At 44.0% G+C, this 27,317-nt stretch overlaps 1 protein-coding gene and 1 pseudogene across 2 annotated transcripts in view; both read left to right on the top strand.

Annotated features, from left to right (window-relative positions):
* Positions 1 to 27,317, top strand: part of LOC140599792 (adenylate cyclase type 1-like) — a 235,942-nt gene that overhangs the window by 150,114 nt on the left and 58,511 nt on the right. Inside the window, exons 6-7 of one of the 2 annotated variants that reach the window (XM_072765004.1) lie at positions 10,299 to 10,375; positions 16,289 to 21,912. The gene's annotated coding sequence lies outside the window, so the exon portion shown is untranslated. Of the gene's footprint in view, positions 1 to 10,298; positions 10,376 to 16,288; positions 21,913 to 27,317 lie in introns of those variants that run through there. The other variant, XM_072765003.1, reaches the window with a different exon arrangement.
* Positions 11,866 to 16,180, top strand: LOC140599785 (integrator complex subunit 4 pseudogene; annotated as a pseudogene).

Below are 27,317 nucleotides of genomic sequence, written 5' to 3'. Positions count from 1 at the left end.
GTGATCATAACATTGTCACATTTCATGGAAAAAGGTATGTTAAGGTATATATATGTGTGAACTGTACATATATTTGAATTCTGATGAGGTGTAGTAAGTGGGGTTGGGTGGAATACAGAATCTGGAAAAGGAAGTTTAGAATAGTGAGACACATAGAGTGGAATCATGAAAGCACAATTTGTTTTATTCTAAATATTAATCAGAATGTATTCCTTCAATTCAGGTTAAAATACTGCAAGTTTCTATGATACTAAAAGCTTCATTAGGTTAATGAAGGTTTGTAAGGTTTACAGTTCTGAATGATCAGATATTATCCTGAAAGAAAGCTTATATGATTCATCAGTAAACTTATAAAAATGAAATTATATCAGTTCTTCAATTTAGCTGTCCAGTAATGGACCCAGATTTCCTATTTCCTAACTTATTCCTTCATCTTTAAATCAGATCCTTTTCAGAAGCTCTAGCAATAATTTCAGTACATCAAAATTAAATAATGTAAATTTGCTACAAGGGGCCCCATCATGTGAAATGTATCATTTTGATAATTATTCTATTCATAGAGGAAATTTCTACCGGAAGAAAAAAAGGTCCAATGTTCTACACAAACTAAAAGCTAACCTCAGCCATCCCATATTTAATCACTACCTGCCTCCTACTGCCACCCCTTATGTTCATATGTTTTGGACGTTCAACATTTTATTGCCCATCTTTGTAAACCAGCTGCTGATCTTTGTATTTATTCATAGTTATTATAAATTTTATTGCTTAACATTAATTTAACTGAATTTTTATTTTCTACTACCTTTGGTCAATAATAAGAGCAACCAGGATATAAATAATGTGCTATAATAAAGGAAGATTTCATATTAATAGTCAAAAAAATAAATGGAATGTTAGCTGAATAGTGTAAATATGTCATTAAAATTTCAGAAACCCATAATATATATATATGTATATATATATATATATATATATATATATATATATATATATACACACACACACACCTTTGTCCTTTTTAATAAGGACAGCTTATCAACTCAGTTGTCCAACTTATCAACTCAGAAACTCAACCATTCAAAATACCCAAGACCCAAGTCAATACTCAGTAAGCATTTACCGTCTGTGCCAAATATACATGATAATTCTAATATTTAAATGTCATAAAAATCAAGATGCTCAACTTTTAGCAAGGTACATGTCTAAATGAACATCTTTTTAAAAATTGATCAGAACTACATGAAATATTGTCAAGTAGAACCTGGCTTTTATTATCTAAGCCTTGTTTTTATTTGTTTTTTAAAGGGACTTTTGGTTACATCATAAGGTTAAAGGCATATTGTGGATACTTACCTAGACGAGCTACAGATTAAATTAGTGAACCTATGTAAAATAACAGTCTTTTGAGTCTGAGGATAAGCAATACTCTCTTTCTTCTTCTTTATAGTTTCCTCTTAAAATCCTTCACATTCTACCTGTTTATATAATAAGTATATATATGCACATATATGCACATATGTATGCTTATGCTTATGCAAAAAATTATATAAACACACACGTACACATACCAATATATAGACTTTTTGTGTAATATTTAAAATATCTTTAAAAAATAAAAATAAAATATCTTTATTGATACTACTATTTTCTTTCATATTTGATGATTTCATCTTCACCTTTTTATAACTACATATGAAACAGTTTAATTAAGTATGCATTGCTAATTTAAATTGTGTACTACATAAACCTATCACAATAGGTTAAATTTATTGATATCGAGATTATGCACTTAAATTGAATTTTCCAGATAACTATGAACCTTTTGAGGTATTTTTTAGAATTTATTTTAACCTGAAGAAAAAAGTAGTTTACTCTGACATAGTTCACTGCCGATGTTTAGGAATAAATCTGTTTTTCTATAGGAATAATTACTAGTAGTCAGTTTAGGAAATGGATCTAAAATCTCTTTATATTAGGGGTTTTGTCATCCAATAGGTAATTCCATTGCAATTTATGGTTAATAGCTCTTTATTCATGCTACTGGGAAGGGACAACTAATTTAGTATCTATCATTATGTTCTTATATTTTCACAGTTATTTTATATTTAGTCTTCTGTATCACTGAACTAATATAAGAGGAGTGTTCTTTTAGAAGTGGCCTTTAAGATTGCTTATTGATCAAATTTTAGTTCATCTTCCATTACAGCATAGCGAAAGCATTTCACTTTTTAGAGATTTCACGTTTCACTCTTAGACATTGTTTCCTTCAGCTCCGTTTCTTCACTCTGGCCCCGTTTTTCCCATGTACTGTCCTATTTCATGAACTCTCCAATGAGAGATCAGTTGGGTGAAAAGACAGGTAATATGCATGGCCATATTAACTTGCATTCATCAAGGCCCACACCCCTGCATCTCTTTTAAAATTATAGACTCACAACATACCAAGATTGGGAATTCAGTTTTGCCTGAATGCACAACAGTTTTGAATAGAGAATTGCTTAGACCCAGAGTATCTCTCTTTGCATTAGCTGTTTTCAAAATCAAGTTGAGTTCAGTGTGCAAGTCAGTCTTGCAAATCAGCCATGGTCTCACCAACAGTTCATGATAACCTAAAGAGTAAGAATATGTGTCTCAGGCAAAACAGACTAATGGGAGAATAGAAAAGGTAGAACAATGCTGTAAAGTTCCTTTTCATAGGAAGTATCACAGGAAAGTAAACAGAATCACATGATAGTAGCAACTTGCTCTAGTCCCTTGCCCATTAACTGACATAATTGGCTCACTCACTGAGGAGCAGTCAGGGATGCTCAGCTTGAGGTGTTGAAGAAGGTACATTATCTCTTTTGTAATGAAGCATCTGGGGCCATTATGTAAAGCCATTCTGCTCATGTAAAAAGGTGTTCCTAAGACTTTAAAGCAAGCTGTATATGGACGCCCAAGGCAGAATTAAAAGTTTAGTTTTCATGATAATCATTTGGTGAACTTCCATTCATATTGGTCATCTTTTAACCATATAGGCTAGCAAAAAGGAAGGGAGGAAGATGAAACCAAATTTGGTCAAGTTTAACTGTGCAAGGTTCAGTGTGATACGTTCCTCATAGAGTAGAACTAAGGAATTCCCTGATGAACAAAAACTTATTTCCTTAGAATTTTTCCATTTCCTCCCATTTTTTCCTCAGCTAATTAAATTATTGCCATCTTCTTTTAGTCCTATCAGATGCCTTTGACTTATCACCAAGGCCTTTTGTAGCTTTTTTCCCTACCTGCGAATTATCTACTTCATGCAGATTTCATTTTTCAAGTTTGGGACAGTAGTTCATGAAACAATTTCAAATTCTATTCCCATGTGCATTACATGTTGAGCTGTAGATGTTCACATGTAATGGAATGTTTAATTTTCATAAGTGTTGGACATGCGGGAATTGTATCTTCATGTCCATGCTGATTCAACTCAACAAACATCTATTGACTTCTCTATGCCAGACTCTATTTGGGATACTTGGCCTATATCAGTGAACAAGAGAGAAAAAAATTCTTACTCTAGTGCTTCTTCCATCTTATAATATACATTCTCTAGTTCTGCTCTGCCCACCAAAAGTTTCCATTTCCTTCCATGTTATTCATTCTTATAAGTACTACTAGAAAGTTTCCAATGAAAACTTGTGCTAATGTCCAATAAAAACAATAAAAAAAGCAAACAGGTAGTACTTAAATTGTATTCATGTGTTATGCACTGTTCTCAACTTGTTACATATATTAAGTCATTTAATCTGCATAACAAGTATACGGGGTGGACACTGTTTATTATCATCATCCACACTATTGAATATATCAGTAGTCATTTCTCCTGAGTAAAATATCTAGGAAGTAATTGCTGGATGGTATGGGAAGTATATTTTTAACTTCATAAGAGATTGCAAATTTTCCTCTAAATCACATTCCTATCATCAATGCCTGACAGGCCCAGTTGCTCTCCATCCGTGCACTGCTAGATAATGTCATCCATTCTGATTTGGTCCTAAAGATGATATGTAGTAATAGCTCATTACAGCCTTTTTTGAAGGATAAAAATATTTTGATAGTTTTCTATACATTTGTATAGAAACAGATTGCCAGCACGTACTATGGAATAGATTTGTGGACAAGTTCCAGAGGGTGAATTTCCAGCAAATCCCACTGGTACAGCACCAAAGTGTGAGTGATGGCTGTTATCTTTTCTAACAAGGTCTGACTATTGAGCTCTGAAGGGAAAATTCTTCCTTGGGTACTCTGTCCTAGCCTTAGCAGGAGTGGCTATTTTGTATCATATTTATGACATCTGCTGCTGTTATATTCTTGAGCACTGTCTCAGCTTCTTACTGGCCACTCCTACTTATCCCAGTTCCTTGAGGTAGTTAATAATTATTTCTGTCAAATGTTGTTTTTTCAGACTTAATGTTTGATTTCCCTCCTTATTCATCATTTTTGGCAAAAGTAATGTGTCCCCTTCAGTGCTTTACATTAGGAAACCATGATGTCCTCTTGTCCCATTGCTGTTGTTTGGCTTTCATCACTAGTTTGAACTGCCAGATTTCTCCACTTTTCCCCCTTTGTAATTAATAACTTCCTGTGAGATACTTTGGGTCTCTGTCAGTGTTCTGTTCCCAAAAACTGTAGATAGCATCCACTGCTGATTCTTCCCTTCATCATTTATTATTGTGATGTTGCAAAATGGTGATTTTTCTGTCCCTCTCAGCTTATTAGCTGATACTGTACTGTATGAATGAGACTTTCCTTTTCCATTTATTACTGTGGGCTTGTGAAATTTTGTTATATTATGAACCATTCCTTTCATTATTTTGATAACCACATTGTTCCAATTTGGGCAGTAGGAACCCCTTCAAGTTGAAATCTTGTCCTTTGACATACACCTATTGATTGTTGAATACTTCTAACTTTCTGGCAAACCAGATACTTTCTCGGCTTATCTTCTACTTTTACTGATACAGCCTTGGTTTTTCTCTAAGGAGCCCCAATTCCCTTTTTAGTGAAGTCCAACTTGTCTTGTATGAATTTTTCTTTTGTTTGGTATTAAGAAATCTTTACCTAACATGTTTTCCTCTTGAAGTTTCCAAGCTTTAAGTTTTACATTTAGATCTATGATCCATTTTGAGTTAATTTTCATGTGTGATATGAGGTATGGATCCAAGTTCATTTTACTTGTGGATATTTAATTTTTCCACCACTGCTGTCGAAAAAGCCATCCTTTCTCCTACTGCACTGCCTTTGTCAAATATCAGTTGTCCACGTATGTCTGGGTTTATTTTAGGGCTTTCTGTTCCATCGATCAGTTTGTTATTACACCAATACCATGCTGTTGAGTCTTGATATTAATGCCAAGAGATCTTTTAGCAGGAAAACAATAGGCAGGATGTTCTGCAGGGAATTTTTTTTTCATTTTTAAATTTTAATTCCAGTATAGTTAACATACTGTGTTATATTAGTTTCAGGTGTACAATATAGTGATTTAGCGTTTCTATACATTATTCAGTGCTCATCATGATAAGTATACTCTTTAATATCTATCAGCTATTTCACCCACCCCCTACTCATCTCTTTCTGGTAGCCATCAGTTTGTTCTCTATAGTTGAGTCTGTTTTTTGGTTTGCCTCTCCTTTTTTTCTTCATTTGTTTTCTTAAATTTCACAAGTGAAATCATATGATAATTTGTCTTCCTCTGACTTCTTTCACTTAGCATTATAACCTCCAGATCCCATCCATGTTATTGCAAATGGCAAGCTTCATTCTTTTTATGGCTGAGTAATTTTCGTGTGTGTGTACAGGTGTACACACCACCTCCTCTTTATCCATTTGTTGATTGATGGACACTTGGGCTGCTTCTATAATTTGGCTATTGTAAATAATGCTTCAGTAAATGTAGAGTTCCATGTATCCTTTCAAATTAATGTTTTTGAGTTGTTTGGGTAAATATCCGGTAGTAGAATTACTGGATCATAGGGTAATTCTGTTTCAAAATTTTTAAACAACCTCCATACTGTGTTCCACAGTTAGTTTTTCCCACCAACAGAGCACAAATGTCCCTTTTTCCTCTACATCCTCGTCAACACTTGTGGTTTTGATTTTAGCCATTCTGACAGGTGTGAAATAATATCTTAATGTGATACTGGTGTCTGTTTACCTGATGATGAGTGACATGGAGCATCTTTTCATGTGTCTATTGGCTATCTGGATGTCTTCTTTGGAGAAATGTCCGTTCATCTCTTCTGCGCATTTTTTAATTGGATTTCTTTCTTTCTTTTCTTTCTTTCTTTCTTTCTTTCTTTCTTTCTTTCTTTCTTTCTTTCTTTTCTTTTCTTTTCTTTTCTTCTCTTTTCTTTCTCTTTCTTTCTTTCTTTCTTTCTTTCTTTCTTTCTTTCTTTCTGTATTGAGTTCTTATATTTTGGTTACTAACCCTGTATCAGGTATGTTGTTTACAAATATCTTCTCCCATTCCCTACATTGCCTTTCACTTTTGTTGATTGTTTGCTCTGATGTACACAAGCTTTTTATTTTTATTTATTTATTTATTTTTTAAAATTTTTTTTAATTTATGATAGTCAGAGAGAGAGAGAGAGAGGCAGAGACACAGGCAGAGGGAGAAGCAGGCTCCATGCACCGGGAGCCCGATGTGGGATTCAATCCCGGGTCTCCAGGATCATGCCCTCGGCCAAAGGCAGGCGCCAAACCGCTGCGCCACCCAGGGATCCCCCACAAGCTTTTTATTATGATGTAATCTCAATAATTTATTTTTGCTTTTGTTTTCTTTGCCTCAGGAGACATACCTTAGAAAAATATTGTTGGGGTTGATGTCAGAGAAATTACTGCCTGTACTCTCTTGTAGGATTTTTTTATGGTTTCCGGTCTCACATTAGGTCTTTAATCCATTTTGAGTTTATTTTTGTGTATGGTCTAAAAAGCGGGCCTGTTTTCATTCTTTTGCACATAGCTGTCCAATTTTCCCAACACCATTTTTTGAAGAAACTGTCTTTATTCCATTGGATATTCTTTCCTCATTTGAAGATTAGTTAACCACAGAGATGAGGGTCCATTTCTGAGTTCCCTATTTTGTTCCATTGATTTATGTGTCTATTTTTGTGCCCGTACCCATACTGTCTTGATGATTGCAAGTTTGCATTGCGGTGCCTCTGGTTTTGGTTAACCTTTTCAACATTTCTTTTTTTAATTTTTTTTTTTCAGTCTCAAATCTATTATATTTAATTTAATTTAATTTTTTTAAATAATAAATTTATTTTTTATTGGTGTTCAGTTTGCCAATATACAGAATAACACCCAGTGCTCATCCCGTCAAGTGCTGCCCTCAGTGCCCGCCACCCAGTCACTCAGTGCCCCCTACCCCCCGCCCTTCTCCCCTTCCACCACCCCGAGTTCGTTTCCCAGAGTTAGGAGTCTTTCATGTTCTGTCTCCCGTTCTGATCTTTCCCACTCATTTCATCTCCTTTAAATATATAATTAAATATATAAGTAATATATAATTTATAATATTAAAAATAATTAAATATATAAATAATATAAACAATAATAAAAAATTATATATAAATAATATTCTAAAAGTATAAGGAGCTTATAGAACTCAATACCAAAAACCCCCCAAAAATAATCCAATTAAAAAATGGGCATGGGACCTGAATAGACACTCTTCAAAGAAAGATACACAGATGGGGCAGCTCCAGTAGCTCAGCAGCTTAGTGCCCAGGGTATGATCCTGGAGACTCCGGATCGAGTCCCACTTCGGGCTCCCGGTATGGAGCTTGCTTCTCCCTCTGCCTCTGTCACTGCCTCTCTCTGTGTGTCTCTCATGAATAAATTTAAAAAAAAAGATATGCAGATGGCCAACAGACCTAGGGGGCCCCTCCTGGCTCCCCGGAGGGCGGGCCTCTGTGCGGGGGGGCGCGGCCTGGAGCCTGCCCAGCACCTGACCCCGAGCGTGACCCGAAGGGGGCCAGGGCGAGGCCGCGGGAGGAGCTGGACCCCAATGCGTTGACCCGACACGACCCGACCGTCCCTGTGGCAGGAGGTTGCGTGGCTGCGCCGCTGCTCCAGGCCCGCGGTTCCCGTCGCTGCGGGCTCCCGGCAGCGGCTCTGCAGGCCTCGGCCCCGGCGAGCAGGTCGGCGTGGGCCCCGGGAGGTGTGAGGGGCCCCGGGGTGGCTGTGCGAGAGGCATCTGGCCCTTGCGTGTGGCGCGACGGGTGTCTGGGAGGGACCGCGCGGGGGACAGCGGGCCTCGGGGGAGGCGGGGCGGGACCTGTTGGCGGAGGGGGTGGCGGTGGGGCCTCCTCCGGGCGGCTCGGGGAAGGTGCGGGGCCCCTCCCCCGGGGCTCAGGGAGGTGCCGGGGAACCCATGCGCGCGCGCTCAGAGGGCTTAGGGTGCAGGCACCGTCCACCGTCAGGGCACGGCCTTGGGACGGCGGCTTGAGGGCCTGGGCTGCTGGGCCCCGGGAGCCTCCCCAAGGCCCTGGCTCTTCCTCCCGGCTCTCAGGTCCCTCCTGAGTGCCCCAGCCTGGCCGGGAGCCCGCCCCCCGCCTTGGTCCCTATCAGGTGAGTACGGCTCCCTCTGACACTGTTGAATTTTGAAGCGTTCCCCTTTCTGCGCATCCTGTCCAGCGTTTGGTGTTTCCTGTCTGGCCAGTGCTGCCCCTTCTCACCGCTGTGAGGTGGGATCTCGTTGTGGCTTTGATCTGTATTTCCCTGATGCAAATGCAGTGATGTGGGCACTTTCTCATGGGCTTGTCGGCCACGTCTGTGTCTTGCTCTGTGCCGTTTCCGTTGGTGTCTTTTGCCCATTTCCGGATTGGATGGTTGGTTTCTCTGCTGTGGAGTTGAATAGGTTCTTTCGAGATCTCGGATGCTGGCCCTTTATCCGAAGGGTCAATTGCACAAAGCTTCTCCCATTCTGGAGATGGTCTGTTGGTTTTGTTGAGTGTCTCTTTGGCTGTGCGGAAGCTTCTCATCCTGGTGAAGTCCCAGTAGTTCATCTTTCCTTTTGTTTCTCTGGCCTTCATGGGTGTATCTTGCAAGAAGTTGCTGTGGCCAAGTTCGGGAAGGGCGTTGCCTGTGTTCTCCCCCAGGGTTTTAATGGAATCTCCTCTCACATTTAGATCTTTCATCCATTTTGAGTTTATCTTTGTGTCTGGTGTGAGTCAGTGGTCCAGTTTCCCTCCTCTGCATGTGGCTGTCCAGCGTTTCCAGTGGCATTTATGGAGGAGACTTGTCTTTTTTCCAGTGGATGGTCTCTCCTGCTTGGTCGAATATATGGTCTTGACCATCGAGTTGAGGGTCCACTTCTGGATTCCTCTTCTGTTCCATTGGTGGCTGTGTCTGTTTTTGTGCCTGTACCACACTGTCTTGGTGAGCACAGCTTTGCAGCGCAACCCGAAATCCGGCATTGTGCGGCCCCCCGCTGTGGTTTTCTTGGCTACTATTCCCGTGGCCATTCGGGGTCCTTTCTGATTCCACACAAATCTTCCGATGATCTGTTCCACCTCTCTGAAGAGAGTCCGTGGTATTTTTGATCGTGATTGCGTTGTTTGTGTAAATTGCCCACGTTGACATTTTCCCAATATTCATTCTTTGGATCCATGAGCATGGAATAGTTAGCCATCTCTTTGTCTTCCTCAGTCTCTTTCAGACGTGTTCTGTCATTTTTCGGGTTGAGATCCTTTACCTCTTTCGTTAGGTTTATTCCTAGGTAGCTCATGCTTTTGGGTGCCATCGTAAATGGGGTCGACTCCCTAATTTCTCTTTCATCAGTCTCATCGTAAGCGTCTAGAAAGGCCACTGACTTCTGGGCATTGATTTTGTACCCTGCCACACTGCCGAATTTGCTGTATGATTTCTATCAGTCTTGGGGTGGAGTCTTTTGGGTTTTCTAGGTGTACGGTATCATGTCATCTGTGAAGAGGGAGAGTTTGACTTGTTCTAGGCCGATTTCAATGCCTTTTATTTCTTTTTGTTGCCTGATGCTGAGGCTACAATGTCTAGTGTTATGTTGAATAGCAGTGGTGAGAGTGGACATCCATGTCTCGTTCCTCATCTTCTTCGGGGAAAGGCTCCCAGTGTTTCCCCCTTGGGAATGATAATTTTCTGTGGGCTTTTCGTAGACGGCTTTGAAGATGCTGAGGAACGTTCTCTCTATCCCTATACTCTGAAGCGTTTGGATCAGGAATGGATGCCGTATTTTTTCAAATGCTTCCTCTGGATCTATTGAGAGGATCACCTGGTTCTCGTTTTTTCTCTTGCAGATCTGATCAGTCACACGGAGTGTTTGACGAGTGTAGAACCAACCTTGCGTCCCAGGGATAAATGCCACCTTGTCACCGTGAGTAACTTCTCAGTGTACTGTTGAATCCTATTGGCTCGTATCTTTTTTTTTTTTTAATTGTTTTTAATTTATTTATGATAGTCACACACACAGAGAGAGAGAGAGAGAGGCAGAGACACAGGCAGAGGGAGAAGCAGGCTCCATGCACTGGGAGTCCGACGTGGGATTCGATCCCGGGTCTCCAGGATCGCGCCCTGGGCAAAAGGCAGGTGCCAAACCGCTGCGCCACCCAGGGATCCCTATTGGCTCGTATCTTGTTGAGAACTTTTGCATCCGTGTTCATTGGGGACATCGGTTTATAACTCTCCTTTTTGGTGCGGTGGGATCTTCTTCTACTCTTGGACTTAAGGTGATGGTGGCCTCATAGAATGAGTTTGGAAGTATTCCGTCTCCAGAAGCTTCAGCTGGCCTCACTGTAGTCTCTGTGGCAGGCTCTTGATTGGGTTCAGGATGTGGCTCAGTGGCCAAAGTCATTCGCTCAACTGAGGCAGTTGGCAGGTCCGGCATGTGCGGGAACCCGAAAGCATGCACCTGGGCGTGCTCTTCCTCCAGGGTGGCCATGGGTACAGGTAGCTCTTGCATGTTGGCACAGTGAGTCAGAGGTGTTACCACCACGTGCATTGGTTTGGTCTCAGCAGCCGGGCTTCTCGGCTCGAGCCGTGACCAGCTCGATCACCTCTGGCCCTGAAGCTTAAAAGGCTGCGAGGTAGGAGCTGGGGCCGGTTGTTGAGGTGGTTCAGGATATTGCACAGGGGTGGACACTAGTTGCTCCACTGATCCGGGTGGCCGCACTGGCATGTGGCGGACCCTTATAGCATGCGCCGGGACATCATCTACCACGAGGGTGGCCGAGATTGCAGGTGGGTCCTCCTTGTCGGGAGAGCGAATCAGAGGTGTGACCACCTCGTGCATTGGCTTTGACTCCTCAGCTGGCATCTGCGCTCTGGCCAACCACTCAGCACCGACACCCTGCCCAGCTCGATCACCTCAAGCCCAGAAGCTTCATTAGGCCCCACCTTCGGAGCTGGGGTGGGCTGCTGACATGGTTCATGATGTTGTTCAGGGGCCGAAGCTAGTTGCTGCACTGAGGCAGGTGACTCCTTTGGCAAGGCATGCCAGGGACATTGATAGTGGGTGCCCGGGGTAGCTCTTCTTGCAGGGTGGCCAAGTGTGCAGGTGGCTCCTCCAGGTCGGGACAGTGAATCAGAGGTGTGACTGCCATGTAAATTGTCTTGGCCTCAGCAGCTGGCATCTCGGCTCGGGCCAAGCACTCAGCACCAACTGCCATGCCCGGCTCGAACTGCTCAGGCCCATAAGCTTCAGCTCGCCCCCTTGTAGTAGCTCTGGCAGGCTCTTGATTTCGTTAAGGATGTTGCTCAGTGGCCGAAGTCGGGTGTTCCACTGAGTCAGGTGGCTGCTATGTCATGTGGGGGATCCTGATAGCATGCCCCTTGGCGTGCTCTTCCTCCAAGGTGGCCGTGGGAACAGGGACTTTTTCACATTTCAAATACATTATTGCATATTTCCTTATGTTAAAAAAATAACTGAGTCCATGGCTTAAAAATTCTTATTTACTGATGCATTTAAATCTTTCTCATAACGATCTATGCATTTAATGTATTAGTGAAATTGTTCATATCGGTGCCTCCGGTAGCTTTTCCTTCTGTACTTGTGGTGTTCCTGTTTATATCATTCGGATATCTTTTGAAAATCAATGACATTCCTTAGAACCCTGAAGATATCCCCGGTGTTGTTTTTTTTTTTTTTTTTTAGTGTCATATATTTCCATTTATTGGACCTACTGAATACATCAGTTAAATGTTTGCTTATTTTAAATAAGCCCTTTTCTTTGTTTTGAATTTTTAATTTTTTATTGGAATTCAATTTGTCCACATATAGCACAACACCCAGTGCTCATCCTGCCAAGTGCCTCCTTCATTGCCCATCACCCAGTCACCCCACCCCCCCACCCACTTCCCCTTCCACTACCCCTTGTTTGTTTCCCAGAGTTAGGTGTCTCCTGTTTTGTCACCCTCACTGATACTTTCACTCATTTTCTCTGCTTTGCCTTTATTCCCTTTCACTAATTTTTATATTTCCCAAATGAACGAGACCACATAATGTCAGTCCTTTTCCGATTGACTGTTTTCACTCAGCATAATGCCCGGGACAGCTGCACCCCAATGTTTATAGCAGCAATGTCCACAGTAGGCAAACTGTGGAAGGAGCCTCGGTGTCCATCGAAAGATGATGGATCAAGAAGCTGTGGTGTGGCGGGCAGTCATGGCGGCTCACCTAAAGAAATGAGTGTACGAGGACTTCACTAAGGTGGTCCAGCAACAACAGGAGGAAATTGCAACCAAGAAACTGTGATTGACAAAACCAAGGAGATCTGCAGCACTCCTCGTAGATCTGTGTAAAGCTCCCTCCCCAATGGATGTTTTGCAGTATCTACTCCAGTTTTCCAGAAAGCCTGTTGAAGCAGAAAGTGTGGAAGGAGTAGTCAGGATTCTCTTGGAACATTATTACAAGGAGAATGATCCATCTGTGAGACTGAAAATTGCATCATTGTTGGGTTTATTATCAAAGACTGCAGGATTTTCACCAGACTGCATTATGGATGATGCCATTAACATCCTGCAGAATGAAAAGTCTCACCAAGTCCTTGCTCAACTGTTGGACACCTTGCTTGCAATTGGCACCAAACTCCCAGAGAATCAAGCTATCCAGATGGGATTAGTTGATGTAGCCTGCAAGCACCTCACAGATACGTCTCATGGTGTAAGAAATAAGTGCCTGCAATGACTTGGCAATCTTGGCTCTTTGGAGACAAGTGTGACAAAAGATGGAGACGGCCTAGCTGTCAGAGATGTCCAGAAGATTATAGGGGATTACTTCAGTGACCAAGACCCACGTGTCAGAACAGCGGCTATAAAAGCCATATTGCAGCTTCATGAAAGAGGACTGAAATTACACCGAGCAATTTATAAGCAGGCTTGTAAATTGTCGTCTGATGACTATGGACAAGTGCGCAGTGCTGCAGTCCAACTTATCTGGGTTGTCAGTCAGCTCTATCCTGAAAGCATTGTCCCCATTACTTCTTGTAATGAAGAAATTCGCTTAGTTGATGAGCATTTGGAAAAATTTGGTCCGTGATGGCTCCTGGGTGGTTCGAGTTCAGGCTGCAAAGCTATTGGGCTCAATGGAACAAGTCAGTTCTCATTTCTTGGAGCAGACGCTCGACAAGAAGCTCATGTCAGATCTCAAGAGAAAATGCACTGCACATGAACGTGCCAAGGAACTTTACAGGTCAGGAGAGTTTTCCAGTGGCAGAAAGTGGGGAGGTGATGCTCCCAAAGAAGAAATAGATACAGGAGCTGTGAACTTGATTGAGTCAGGAGCTTGTGGAGCCTTTTTTCATGGATTGGAAGATGAGATGTATGAGGTCCGCATTGCTGCCGTGGAGGCTCTCTGCATGCTGGCCCAATCTTCACCTTCTTTTGCGGAGAAGTGCCGCCCTGATTTCCCGGTTGACATGTTTAATGATGAAATTGAGGAAGTAGGTCTGCAGTCCATACACGGCCTGAGAAAAATTTCTAATAATATCACTCTCCGAGAGGATCAGCTTGACCATGTCCTGGCTGTGTTAGAGGATTCGTCCAGAGATATTCGAGAGGCTGGCTCTTCACGCACTTTTATGCTGTACTAATGTTTCGACTAAAGAAGGGATTCATCTTGCACTGGCGGAGCTGCTGAAAAATTTAACCAAGTACCCTACTGATAGGGACTCTATATGGAAGAGCTTGAAGTTTCTGGGAAGTCTGCATCCAACCCTGGTGCTTTCCTTGGTGCCAGAGCTCCTGAGCACCCATCCATTTTTTGACACAGCTGAACCAGACATGGATGACCCAGCTTACACTGCAGTTTTGGTTCGTATTTTTAATGCTGCTACAATCTGTCCAACAATGCCGGCACTGTTCTCAGATGATACCTTCAGGCATTATTCCTCCCTCCACGACAGTCTTTCTCATCTTGTTCCTGCCTTAAGGTTACCAGGTAGAAAACTAGTGTCATCGGCCGTTTCTCCCGGTATTGCGCCCCATGAGGACCCGTCCCATCAGTTCCTGCAGCAGAGCCCTGAAAGGGTGTACAGTCTTCAGAGCACCGGGACCCTCAGGGAACCCAGAAGCTGCTGGAGTTCACCATCCGGGATCTGCAAAGACTTGGAGAACTTCAGTCTGAACTAGCAGGAGTTGCTGACTTCTCGGCTACCTATCTTCGGTATCAGCTTCTTCTCATCGAGGCCTTGCAAGGAAAGCTGTGGAATGTGGCTGCCCCTTTATATTTGAAGCAGAGTGACTTGGCCTCCGCAGCAGCAAAACAGATCATGGAAGAGACCTACAAAATGGAGTTGATGTACAGTGGTGTGGAGAAGAAACAGGTGGTGATTATACATCACATGAGGCTGCAGGCCAAAGCCTTGCAACTTATAGTAACAGCACGGACTACTCGAGGAGTTGACCCCTTATTTGCGATGTGTGAAAACTTTTTACAGGAAGTGGACTTTTTTCAGAGGTGTTTTATTGCTGATTTGTCCCCACTTACAGGACAGCTTTGTGGAGAAACGTGTTGACCTTATGCCCCGACTCATGGCATCCAAACCTGTGGAAGGGGTCAAAATTCTACAGACCATGCTGAGGCAGAGTACCTTCTTGCACCTCCCCCTTCCAGAGCAGATCCACACACTTCAGCCACCATCATTGAGCCTGCAGGCGAGTCAGACAACCCTTTGCGGTTTACATCTGGATTGGTTGTGGCCCTGGATGTCGATGCGACCCTGGAACATGTGCAGGCCCCTGAGAGTGCTGTGAAGGTCCAGGTCTTCTATCCATATGGCCAGGCTCAGAGGATTCATCCTAAGCTGGCAGACTTGCGGAATCCTGGCCCAGGGCGCCACCGGCTTATCACTCAGGTGTACCTCTCCCATACTGCCTGGACAGAACCATGCCAGGTGGAAGTGAGGCTGCTACTGGCCCACAACTCCAATTCCCGCATTCCAAAATCCCCCTGGATTGAAGGTGGCAAAGTGTCACCCCAGGTGGAAACCAGCATCGAGGGCACCATCCCCTTCAGCAAGTCTGTGAAAGTTTACATACTGCCCAAACCCGCAAGGCACTGAGTCACAAGCATTGTGTAGAGCTGAAGCTGAGACAGACCTTCTCAGGTAGCAGAGTGAGCCCGAAGCCTAGAGCACTTCACCTGGAGCCGGCGTATGGGCATGAGCACCATCACCTTTATCGTCTCACCTGGTATCAAACACAAAATAAATTACTTTGCATTAAAAAATCAAAAACCTTTAAGTCCACACCTCTTCCTTCCCTGACTCCCCCCCCCACACCTCTTTAAAGTTGAGAAAACAACAACAACAACAAAAGAAGCTGTGGTCTATGATACAATGGAATATTACTCAGCCATTAGAAACGACAAACGCCGTGTAAGGAGAGTGACGTTTGGTTCTACTTGTTGGGTTCATGTTGTTGTACGTGTGTGTGCAGCCAACCAGCAGTGCTCGTTAGGTACCAGATCATCTACTAAGAAGGGTCTTTTACTCAAAACCAGGAAAGAGGAGAGAGAAAGAACTAGTTTCGAGAGCTTTTTGATTTGGAAAAAGCATTCCAAATATCACGATTTTCATTATACAGTAAGGGAGTAGCTTCCTTTCTGTGTTCATTCTCGTGAGGATTAACGATAGAGGGAGTCCTGTGAAATGAAGACCACTTTGTATTCCAATTTAATTCCTGGAATTTCTTAATTGTTTCTTTCTTTATTTCTTCCTTTTTTTTTTTTTTTGTTTTTAGTGACATTTGAAAAACTGAAAAACTTCTAGCTCATAACTTTGTTGCATTTCAGGTCCCCTGCAGCAACGAAAGGAAATCGTCGTATTTGGACTAGAAGTTTAAGTGAGTCCTAAAGTATTGGAAGAAAATTCTAACATATACATTGAAGTCTACAAGGAAAAGGTTGAGTTTAAACAAAAGAGCCTGAGCTAATTCTTCCAGAAGGTTTGTTACCTTGAATTCAGAGCCCTTTTACGAGTATATTAGAAAAATAAGTAGTCCCACAGTATCAGTCGATTCATGTATTAAGGAGAAGAGAGCTAACATTAATGAAACTAACTCTAAAGCAGTTGACTGCCAAGCTGATTGTTAAATTGGTTATTATGGAAACAGGAGAACCAACTCACACACTTAGAAATGAGGTCCCAGACTGGAAGCACTGGTAACTGTAGCTGCTCATAATGTAAGTTAAATAATTCCTTGACAACCTGAGTAGATCTATATCAACATGGCGGTCTTCTATGTAATTTAGGGTGTTTAGTAGGAAATTATCAAATGGACTTCATGATTCCCTAGAGCTTATTTTTGAGAGGTGCTAGTGAATCAGGCGGGAAAAAAATGAATGCTCAAAAAAGTCCTGTTTCCATCTTACACATTTGGGGAAACTGTAAGAATATTTCCAAAGAATCTTGGTCTTCAGTAGTTTTATATACAGTAATAACTAACACCATAAAATAGCACTTATTTAGATAGAATTGATGGTAGACGTGGCAGTACTACATCCTTTTCTACAATGTCTGAGCGTTTGTAGTACTTCAGACCTTTCCATCAGGCGTCAACATTAAATATAGAATACCTCTAGAAAGTGTGAAAATAATTTTGTCTTTGGAATTAGATAACGTGACTTTTTCCGTGTGTCCCATTGGACTTTTCTAGTGATGATCCTCCTAGGATGATGCTTTATCAGTCGGTGTCTGGATTTTATGGACTAAAAACCTGATATTTTCTTTTACAGTTGAAATCTGTAAATTATCTTTATACTTCATTTTCTATGTCTTTTCGTAGCAAAAAGTAAGCAAAATATGCCAAGACAAAGAATGATGGTCCCCCCACCAAACCTTGAGCATAACCGTTGAGGAAAAAGAACTGTCGGAGATCTATGTGTGTGTATCTGTACATACATCCATGCACACATGGCAAGATTTAACAGAAATCACAATTCCGACATCATCTGTGGTTTATGTCACAGCTCTTCTCTGTCGTCAGCCTCTGTTTTTCTCTTTGGGCTTTCGTTTAAAATACTCGGCCTCATGTCTTTCGCTCTGAGACTTTAACTGTAATCCTTGAAATCTTAATTTCAGTTCAGAACCCCTAGTCTTAGAACTCATGAGTCTCCAGATTTCCATGACTGTCACCAAAAGTTGAAAATCCTATCGGTTTGCCCTTTTTTTTTTTTTTAAACTAAAGACTTAAAAGAAAGAAAAAAAATGCTACTTTCTGTCTTGACAAACATGAGGAAGAAACTGCAAACAGGAATACAGGTGGTAGCAACTCCTTCCGTAGCCTCCCCTTGTACTTTTAAAAGAGCTTTCTTATGTGGTTAATGATGGAGATAGTTGACAACATGCACTGTAAGTGTCTGCTGTCCGCAAATTGTATTGTGTGACCATATATTTTTCCCAGTTATTGAAAGGATTCTCCCAGTGTGATACCTCTTAATTTTAAAAAAGTGGTTTTTTCTCCTTTATAATAGTCATCATTTGGTTCTGGATGTATTACACTGAGTGAAGTAAGTCAATCGGAGAAGGACAAACATGATAATGTCTCATTCATTTGGGACATATAAAAATAGTGAAAAGGAAGAAAGGGGAAAGGAGAACAAATGAGTGGGAAATATCAGAAAGGGAGACAGAACGTGAGAGACTCCTCACTGGAAAACGAACAAGGGGTGGAAGAAAAGGAGGTGGGGTGGGGGTGTGGGGTGACTGGGTGATGAGCATTGAGGGGGGCACTTGATGGGATGAGCGCTGGGTGTTATGCTGTATGTTGGCAAACTGAACTCCAATTAAAAAAATCATTATTTTATGACATTTATAAAATGCAATAAAAGATAAGGAAACCATCCTGAGAGGCAGGATGCCTCTCTCATTTGGTCATCTTTTTAACATGTTTTACTTATTTTCCTCCCTTATTATTTAAGGCTTTTTTGGATGTATGCACTGACTTTTTTTATCCGCTATGTTTTTGAGGAATAAGCTCTTCAATTTACAGGTGCTGTATCTTTTATAGTCATAAATTCATTGGTTTCTAGAAATACACATTTGCTTCCGTGTATCCATTAGAGTGCAACAATACTGAACTCCTATGGGATTTTCCACTGATGAAAGTTGTTTTTATACTTACCTGTTGTATTGAAGCAGGTCTGAAGACCAGGCAGAAAGCTGACTAGTGATCTGAATTGCAAAATGTTGAGAACTAACCAGTGGGTTGTCATGGTGCGTAATGACTCTTTGTGTGTGTGTGTGTGTGTGTGTGTGTGCGCGCGCGCGCGCGCGCCTAATGACTCTTAAGTCCAAAGGAAGTTTATTAATTATTTGAAGTAAAGACAACACAGTCAGTTGTACGAGATCCTTACCTAGAAGGTGTTGATATTATTTGAAGAAATCAATACAACTAAACCTTTGAAAGTTTTAGAAGAAGTTACCAAAAAATCAAAACCTGAGCTGCAGAAAAGAAAAGTCATGTATCTGAGGTGACAAACGTAAGGGAAGCAAGTAAGTGCAGGAAAGCTGGAAGCTCTCGATTGGTTGGGGCCACAGAGAGTTTGGACAAGACAACAGGATGTGCCACTTTTGTTTTGTAGGGAAGTGTCGTTTGTGACCATCATATTTGTAAATGGGTTTTCCGTTGGTTTTGTCGGCAACAATGTTTGCCACTCCTCTGGTCTAACTGGACGGAGACATGCCTCGCTCCTGTTACCACAGGTCCATGTGTGCAGTGCTGCTGTTTGGCTTTGGAAATGTGAACTTTGTGGATAAAACAGGGAAGCTTCTCTGGCATCGAGTGGAAAACAAAGAGCCCACACAAGGCTCTGTAGGGATGGTGTGTGTGCATGCGTGCGCACGAGATACTCTCATAACAGGAAATATACAGTACTCAATTTCATCAACAGTAGCTCAAATTTAGTTACTGGAGCAGTGGTTTCAGTGAACACTGTATTCTCTGCTTCAGGTTTTTGTAGAAGCGACTAATTTGGAAAGTGTAGTTCCGTGAAGAACTACAAATTCATTAGAATATAGCTGACCTCCCCACAACGTGGGGATTAGGGGTCTCGACAGCATCCCCCAGCACAGCTGAAAATCCATGTATGATTTTTGATTCTGCCAAAACTGGACTGTTACTAGTAGCCCACTGTTGATTGGAACCTTACCGATGATATAAACAGTAGACTAATATGTATTTTACAATGAAGTGAGGTGGGGAAAAGAGAATGTTATTAAAATCATAAGGAAGTAGGGCGCCTGGGTGGTGCAGTCATTGGGCGCCTGGGTGATGCCGTCAGTGCCGTCTGAAACCATTTGAAGGCTCACCCAGCTCAGTCACCGTAAAAGCCAAAGTGAGGATGGTGGTCAAAAGGCCTGCGTGATCTGTCTGCCCTTCCTTGTCTCCTTTATCACAACCTCTATGTCTGCCTTCCTGACCACTCTGCGTCTTCCTTTACTGTTTCTCAGAAACCCATACAAGTGCCCACTCTTGGACTCATTCTAGCCCGTTCCCTCGCCTAGAAAATTCTTTATCTCGAATTTCTCTTAGAAAGCCTTCACTTGCTTCAAGTCTGTTCCCAGAGGTAAACTGTTCATGAAGGCCTACATTGATGATTTATTCTAACTGTAAATCGCATCTCCCTGGCACCCCTCATTTCCGTTGTCCTGCTCCATTTTTCTTTGCTACACGTCTCTTTCTAAAATGCGATGTGATGTTTTGTATTCGTTGCTAATTACTGGTTTCCCACCCTAGAAGCTTCACCAAAGCAGGAACTTTTGCATCTTTCTGTCTCTGCTCTACCGAATGAGGTGAAGACCATGCTTTACACAAGATAATAGCTTATTGAATAATTGAACAAATAAACTTTGAGATACAGAATTTCCACTCACTCCTTGGACAGATATATTGAGTGCCAACGATGTGCCAGTCCCTGTACTAGCCATTGGTATACAGTAGAATGCAAAAGACCCATGTTCCCACGGAGCGTGCTCACGGCCTATCCAGAGGAGAGTCACTTTAGAAATATTCATACAAACAAGTGCCTCCAAGAAAAGTGGGAAAGGTGCTATGAAAGAAAATGACAATGTACCATAAAATATCATAATGGAGAGAAGTTGCTTAAATTAGAGTTTCGGGGAAGATCTCGTTAAAGAAGTAACATATCTGATGAACGTTGTAAGGCTAAGTTCCTACGTAGGAAATCTTAATAGCATTTGAGACGTTGAAGAATGTAAAAAAAATATATTGATGGGAGTCTCCAACATTGAGAAAGATAGAAAAATGGTCAGGGCAGGTGGAACATAATTAATAGATAGGAGAGCAGCATTAGATGTGACTAAAGAAGTCAGCATGGACTAGATCACACCAGGGTTTATTGGCTCAGAGGGTTTTGATTTCATCCAAGGTGCAAGGAGAAGACTTTGAAGAGAACTAATAAGCCAAGTAACAACATAATGATGTTTGGGGCTTTGCACTATTAGGCTACCTGTTGTGGGTTTGGGAATGATTCAGAAAAGAACAGAGTTAGGGACACCTGTTGTGTGTGGGGGCTCAGTCGGTTGAGCCTTTGCCTTTTGGCTCAGGTCAGGATCCCAGGGTCCTGGGATCCGCCCTGTGTCAGGATCCCTGCCCAGTGGTGCGTCTGCTTCTCCCTCTCCCTCTGCCCCTCCCCGCCCCGACTCATGCACTCTCTCTCATGCTCTCTCTCAAAGTGATAAAAGTCGTCTTTAAAAAAATTGAAAGACTTGAGTTACAAGTTGGAAGGCCACCCAGAATGCAATGATATTAGTTCTAGTGAGAGATTTCAGTGGGACATACAAATGTGACCTGGGTGCTGACTATAGAGAAGAAAATAATAAGATGGATGTAAAGTATATTTTAAATTAGAACGGTCATGGGTTAGATGTAGAAACAGATATGGCTGCCTGGTTTCAGTCATAAGCAAATGGATGAATACAGGTAGATAGAAATGTTGGGGTGAGAAACAGATAATAACATAATGAATCATTGACCACCTTTGTAGGGAGATGGGGATTAGGAATCAGATGATGGGGATCCCTGGGTGGCTCAGCGGTTTGGCGACTGCTTTTGGCCCAGGGCGCGATCCTGGCATCCCGGGATCGAGTCCCACGTCAGGCTCCCAGCATGGAGCCAGCTTCTCCCTCCTCCCATGTCTCTGTCTCTCTCTAACTCTCTCTATATCTATCATGAATAAATAAATAAATCCTTAAAAAAAAAAGGAGATAGGGATCCCTGGGTGGCGCAGCGGTTTGGCGCCTGATTGGCCCAGGGCGCGATCCTGGAGACCCGGGATCGAATCCCACATCAGGCTCCGGGTGCATGGAGCCTGCTTCTCCCTCCGCCTGTGTCTCTGCCTCTCTCTCTCTCTCTGTGACTATCATAAATAAATAAAAAAAATTATAATAAAAAAAAGGAGATAAAAAATTATGTCCATTGTTTGAGTTTAATCAGGTTCATTTTGTTGATCATCCCATATTTTATACATGTTGTCCCGTATTGTCCCAGAAGGCTCTGAAAGAGTGCCTGAGTCTCACAGTTTTACAGGAATGATCAACGGGCTAGATACTTAAGGCACGGAAAGCTTCTGAGATGTTGTGTAATATGCATCATCCTGAGTATCTCTTTTCATCCTCACAACAGTAAATGTAGAGTCCGTCTTCCTCAGTTCTTGTCTTCAGGGTCTGGGCTTGGAAAAATCTCCACCTGCTCTTCCTTTATTTTCACCTTGGGTTGTGATTTTTTTTTTTTTTGAGTCTGGGTAGACCAGATGGGACCAGGTGAGGAGCAAGGATTTGGCCTACAGCAAAGCTTGGGAAGGAATGTAAATATCTGTAAATATCGCGAGCCCTGAGAGGACAACGCCCACAGCAGAATGTCCATGTGAATGAATCACCGACAGGGCAAGCCTGGGCACAGGACAAGGGTAGGTATTCTAGGGGTCCAAACTTGGCAGGGGACACAATGAGAAACGGGGAAAGCATGCAGCTGTGAAAGGTGTCCCCACAACAGGACAGCCACAGGCGAAGGTGGTATTCAAGAGTTCGGATAAAGGTTGGCACCTCATTGTTTTGGAGCAACACACTGAGAATGCAGTTTGGGTAGCTAGGATTGTTAAGAGGCCCATGTGATGGAACAATCAGAATATCCTTGCAGAGCCGTTTCATCACTAGTGTTCAGTGCCCTTCTTGAATTCCTGGGTGAGACCAACAGATGTGCACCAGATGAAGCCGAGCCAAGCCCGAGGCAGTGATAGCCCGAGCCAAGCCCGAGGCAGTCGTCTATAGTCCGACGTGTACAGACTGTCGATTATGGTATAGAATGATTCCTCCGGTGAGCCTTCACTCACACCTACTCCTGGGTCGAGCAGTTTCTTGTTGCCTCTGCTGCATTGTTAAGTTTGACACCGCATGGACTGGTGGTCTCATCATCGTCTTTAGAGTTCGAAGACTCAGCCAAATGCATAGGTAACATCCTACTTGCTCTTCTCTTACTTTTTATCATAGAAGTTGCCTAAAAAGGTGAATAATGTATTCAAGGCCTTGAAGGTCATTAGTGAGAAACTGAAACAAATGTGAAGATCCAGAAAGACCGTACCTTTGTGCTTCAAATTCCGCGTGTCTGTTTCTCATTGACTTTGCGTGCTATCAAATCACAACGACTGAGGCTCCGGGAACCATTGAGAAAAGTATCGTGTGTCATCTAAGCTAGGATGTATTTAAAACACTGCATTATCACTTTGCTAAATAAGGTAAGATGTCTTTTTTTCCACATCTGAAGCTAGATGTGGTCAGATTCGTCTACAAATTCCAAAGAACATAGCCTAATACCAGGTACCATGAGCCCGTTTTAAGCCAAGAGTGAATGATGTCTGGAATTTATGTCCCTGCCAGTTTCACACATCTTGGAACGATATAGTTCCTAAGAAGGTAGAGATTAGCTGTCACAGCCTTTAAGTGGCAGTTTGGTACAAAAGGACCATGGTTTTTGTCAGGTTTAATCTGATCGGTAGTGAACTGGAAGAGAGGCCAGTCAAAAGTTGGTCGAAACAGGCTTTCATTTTTATTTATTTATTTTTGTTGAAGCCAGCTTTTAATGGGCTGCACTCTCTGGCTAGGTTATGCAGCCCGCAGGCAAGGGAGAGAGCAAGGGGTGGGGGTGTCGCACCCATGCCAACTGCAGTGGGGTCTCTAAAGAGTTTTCTGTGGGAAGATGGGGGCAGGGCGGCATTCCAATTAGGGCAAGGGTTACAGGTCTTGGTGTGCTAAGTTAGGGTTGGGCAGCAAGGTGGCCTTATTGGGAGGTTGCTGGCCTGGGGTCGGCCGTTTTGAGGTCCCCAGTCTCGCTGGCCCAACATTCAGATCTTTTTGTTATGTTATAATGGGGCGACGATTCAGATCCAGCTGCTTCCTGCTGATTTTGGGGCGTCGTGGTGCCTGTCGGAGGTGGGCAGGCCAGCATAGGGATATAAAACAAGTTAGTTGATTGATAACGGAGATATTTCGTGGATTCCTTCCTTGATGATTCAGAGAAAGCAAGGGGCCAGCATTAATAGTATGCCAAGGATCAGGAGTGGGCTTAGAGAGAGGAGGAGCCATGTGGTTAGTGGGGTCTGCCACCATTGGGGTGTAGTTGGGCCGACAGGGTGATACTGTGTTTGGAGAGACTCCCGACCTTTGGCGAGGATGTGGAGATTGGTTTCCACTCCACCTGTTTCGTTGATGTAGTAGTAGCGATCTTCATTGAGACACGTACAAGTTCCTCCTTTCTCGGCCGTGAGGAGGTCCAAGAGACATCGGTTCTGTAGAGCTACCTGGGCCACCGGGTTTATTTGGCGTTGTCGGGAAGCAAAAGACTCTGCCGGAGCTTCGATAGCCATCTGAGGCCTCTCGGATAGGTCCCTGGAGGAATCTGCAGACTGGAATAAGGGCCCCGTACCCAGTGGCCACCAGGGTTGAGGCCAGGGAGACCCCGACAACCAGTGGGAGAAAGATCACTCGTTTCTGCTTTTCCGGGGGGGGGGTCTGGTGAGGAGGGCTACCTTCCGCCTGACTATAGATGGTTAATCGCGGAACTTGGGAGACAGGCAGACAGGAGGGAGGCAGAGGTATTGAGAGATTTAGATAGGGAGCCCTGGCACCAAAAGAATCGGCCAATAGCAGCATGATGAGAGGTGACTTTTGACCGGGTGACGTTGCACAGGGATGAGTTAGGGGCAGAATAACAGAAGGGGAATTGATGGTTGAGAGGGTCAGTAAATAGGGCAACATTAGTGAGAGAGGGATGAGGCAGGCGCTGGAGGTGTGGGTGCGGGTGGTGCAGCTGAATGCATTTGGGGAGGGGAATGGCCACAAGGGGAGTTTTGCCTAAAGGGGCACAGATGAAACCGTGGGACAGATTGCCCATGCAGGAAAGGCTGGCGAGGGAAGTGCCTTGTTGGATAAGTTTTATCCAGGAGAAGGGGCCCTGGTCCTGAGTTGGGTTAGCCTGTAGGTGGGTGCTCCTGGAGTACGGGTGACTGAATCCACATGGGCCCGCAGAAGGGCTCTTAGAAGAGTTAGGGAAGGTAGGTAAGTAAGATAGTAGAGGAGGAGGTGATGATGGAAGATTTTAAGGGAGCAGGAAGGGCCACCCTGTAGAGATGCTCAAAGGGACTTAGGCCCGACGGCCCTCTAGGGGTGGCTCTGAGCCTTCTTAAAGCCAGCGGGAGGAGGGTCGGCCAGGACAGGTGGGGATTCAAGAGTAAGTTTGGTGAGATGTTCCTTGAGAAGGCCGTTAGCCCACCCTAGGTTACCCGAAGACTGGGGGTGATATGGGATATGGAGTTTCCAGGTAATATTTGGGCTCTTAGAGTCTTGCCTGGTGATGCTGGAGATGAAAGCTGGCCCGTTGTCAGATTGTAGGATCTCCAGGAGGCTGAATCTCGGAATGTTGTGTTCGGTGAGTATGGTGGCCGCCACATCCGCCATCTCCCGAGCTGTGGGGAAAGCCTCTGCCCACCCTGTAAAGGCGTCCACTGAGGTTAATAGGTAGCGAAAGGATTTATTGGGCGGCATGTGAGAAAAGTCTGTTGGACCCTTGCTCACGGGTGCCAACGTGTCCCGGTGGACGCCCCAGAGACTCAGACCACAGACAGGCAGATGCAACAAGCAAGAGGGTTTATTGAACGTTTGCGCAAACGGGCTCTCATCCTCAGAGGGGGCAGAGCGCCGATTAGCAATTACAGGCATCTTTTAAAGGCAAAGAAAACGCGGGAGTAGCATAGCATTCAGGTTATGACGTGATTGATTTCTTTGAAGGTCAACATGACCATGTTCAGGGACTTTTCCAGTCAGGGCGAGGGGGGGGATAGTTTTCCTATCTCGGAAAAACAGAATGTTTTTGTTGCTTGAATTTATGGGAGGCACCTGGATGGGCTGTCTCAGGGTTAGGCCTGGTCCCACTCCCGGGGACGGGGGTGTGGGGTTTCTTCAGTCCAGCTGCCAGTCCTTGCCAGGTTGGTAGCTGTGGAGCTGGTGATTGGGTCTTGGCCTGCGAATTCCCCCTTGAGCATTTACAGTGGAGCAGGTTTTGCAAGACTAATCCACCTCTCTAATTACCTTTTGGAGATGTGGGTAGTAGAAAAGGGGTCCTGGGAACTGGTGTAAGGCCTTGGGACCTATGTGTAGGGATTGGCGCATGTCTGAAATGATCATAGGAGCTAAATGGTTTGGAAGAGCGAGTTTCTTCTGAATGAGGATCCAGTCTTTTTCCCCGGCTATTCTTCCCATCTCTTTTAGTGTGTGAGTTTCCTCATCTGTGTAAGTGGAGGGAATGTGGTGTGTTGAGGAAGAGGAGGGGAGCTGGTGAGGAGCCTAAGGCAGTGGCTTGGGCAGCTGAGTCGGCTTTGTTGTTGGCCCGGGACACCGGGTCCTTGGAGGATTGGTGTCCATGACAGTGGACAATGGCTACTTCAGTGGGAAGGCTGAGGGCCCCTAGTAGTTTTGAAATGAGGGGCCCATAGATTATGGGGCTTCCCTTGGTTGGAAGAAGCCTTTGCTCTTGCCATAGGACAGAATGTGTATGTGTGCTGAGGGAGGGATATTTGGAGTCCGTGTCTATGGTAGCTCGTTGCCCTTTGGACAGGCGAGGAGCCCTGGTGAGAGCTCTAAGTTCTGCCTTCCGAGAGCTTGTCCCGAGGAGGAGGGAACTGCCTCTAGGATGGCGTCTAGGGTAACGACGGCCTATGCTGCGTGTCTCTGGCCACAAAGAGTATTTGGTCAGGGTTAGGGAAGGGCTGATTGGAAAGTCCTGGATGTGGAGGAGTCAGCTCTTCCAGGAGTTGAGAGCAGGGATGGGAGGGTTCCGGGTTAGCAGAGGGGGTAGGTAGGAGGGTAGCAGGACTTAGCCGAGGAGAAGCTGATAGATAGATGTCAGGATTTTCGACGAAGAGGAGCTGGGCAGGAAGGGATTCTAAGGAAGGAACGTGAGGCGGAGAACCCATCCAGGCTGCAAGAGAGGAGGGGGGCAGTCCATGGAATAGAGGAGGTGCCATCAGTTCCCATCACCGCTACTGGAGAGGGGAAGCTGGTCCCCGAGTAGGAAGGCACAATGGAGTCGGTCGCCCCCGTGTCCAACAGGAAAGAGATGGGCTTCCCCGCTCCCTGGAGCAGGACCCTGGGCTTGGCCTGGGTTAGGGGGTGTCCGAGTCTGGGCCCCGTCAGTCATCGTCCAATCCGAGTCGTTGAAAGGCTGGACTTCCCGGCTCAGGGTTTCCTCTGTGTGGAGGCGCCGAGGATCCCCCGAGACCCAGGCAGGCGGATTTCCAGTGGCCCATCGTT

This window comes from Vulpes vulpes, chromosome 7 (genome assembly GCF_048418805.1).
Source record: "Vulpes vulpes isolate BD-2025 chromosome 7, VulVul3, whole genome shotgun sequence".
Classification (NCBI taxonomy): Eukaryota; Metazoa; Chordata; class Mammalia; order Carnivora; family Canidae; genus Vulpes; species Vulpes vulpes.
The sequence above is the reverse complement of the archived record's forward strand: the minus strand, read 5'-3'. Positions and strand labels throughout refer to the sequence as shown.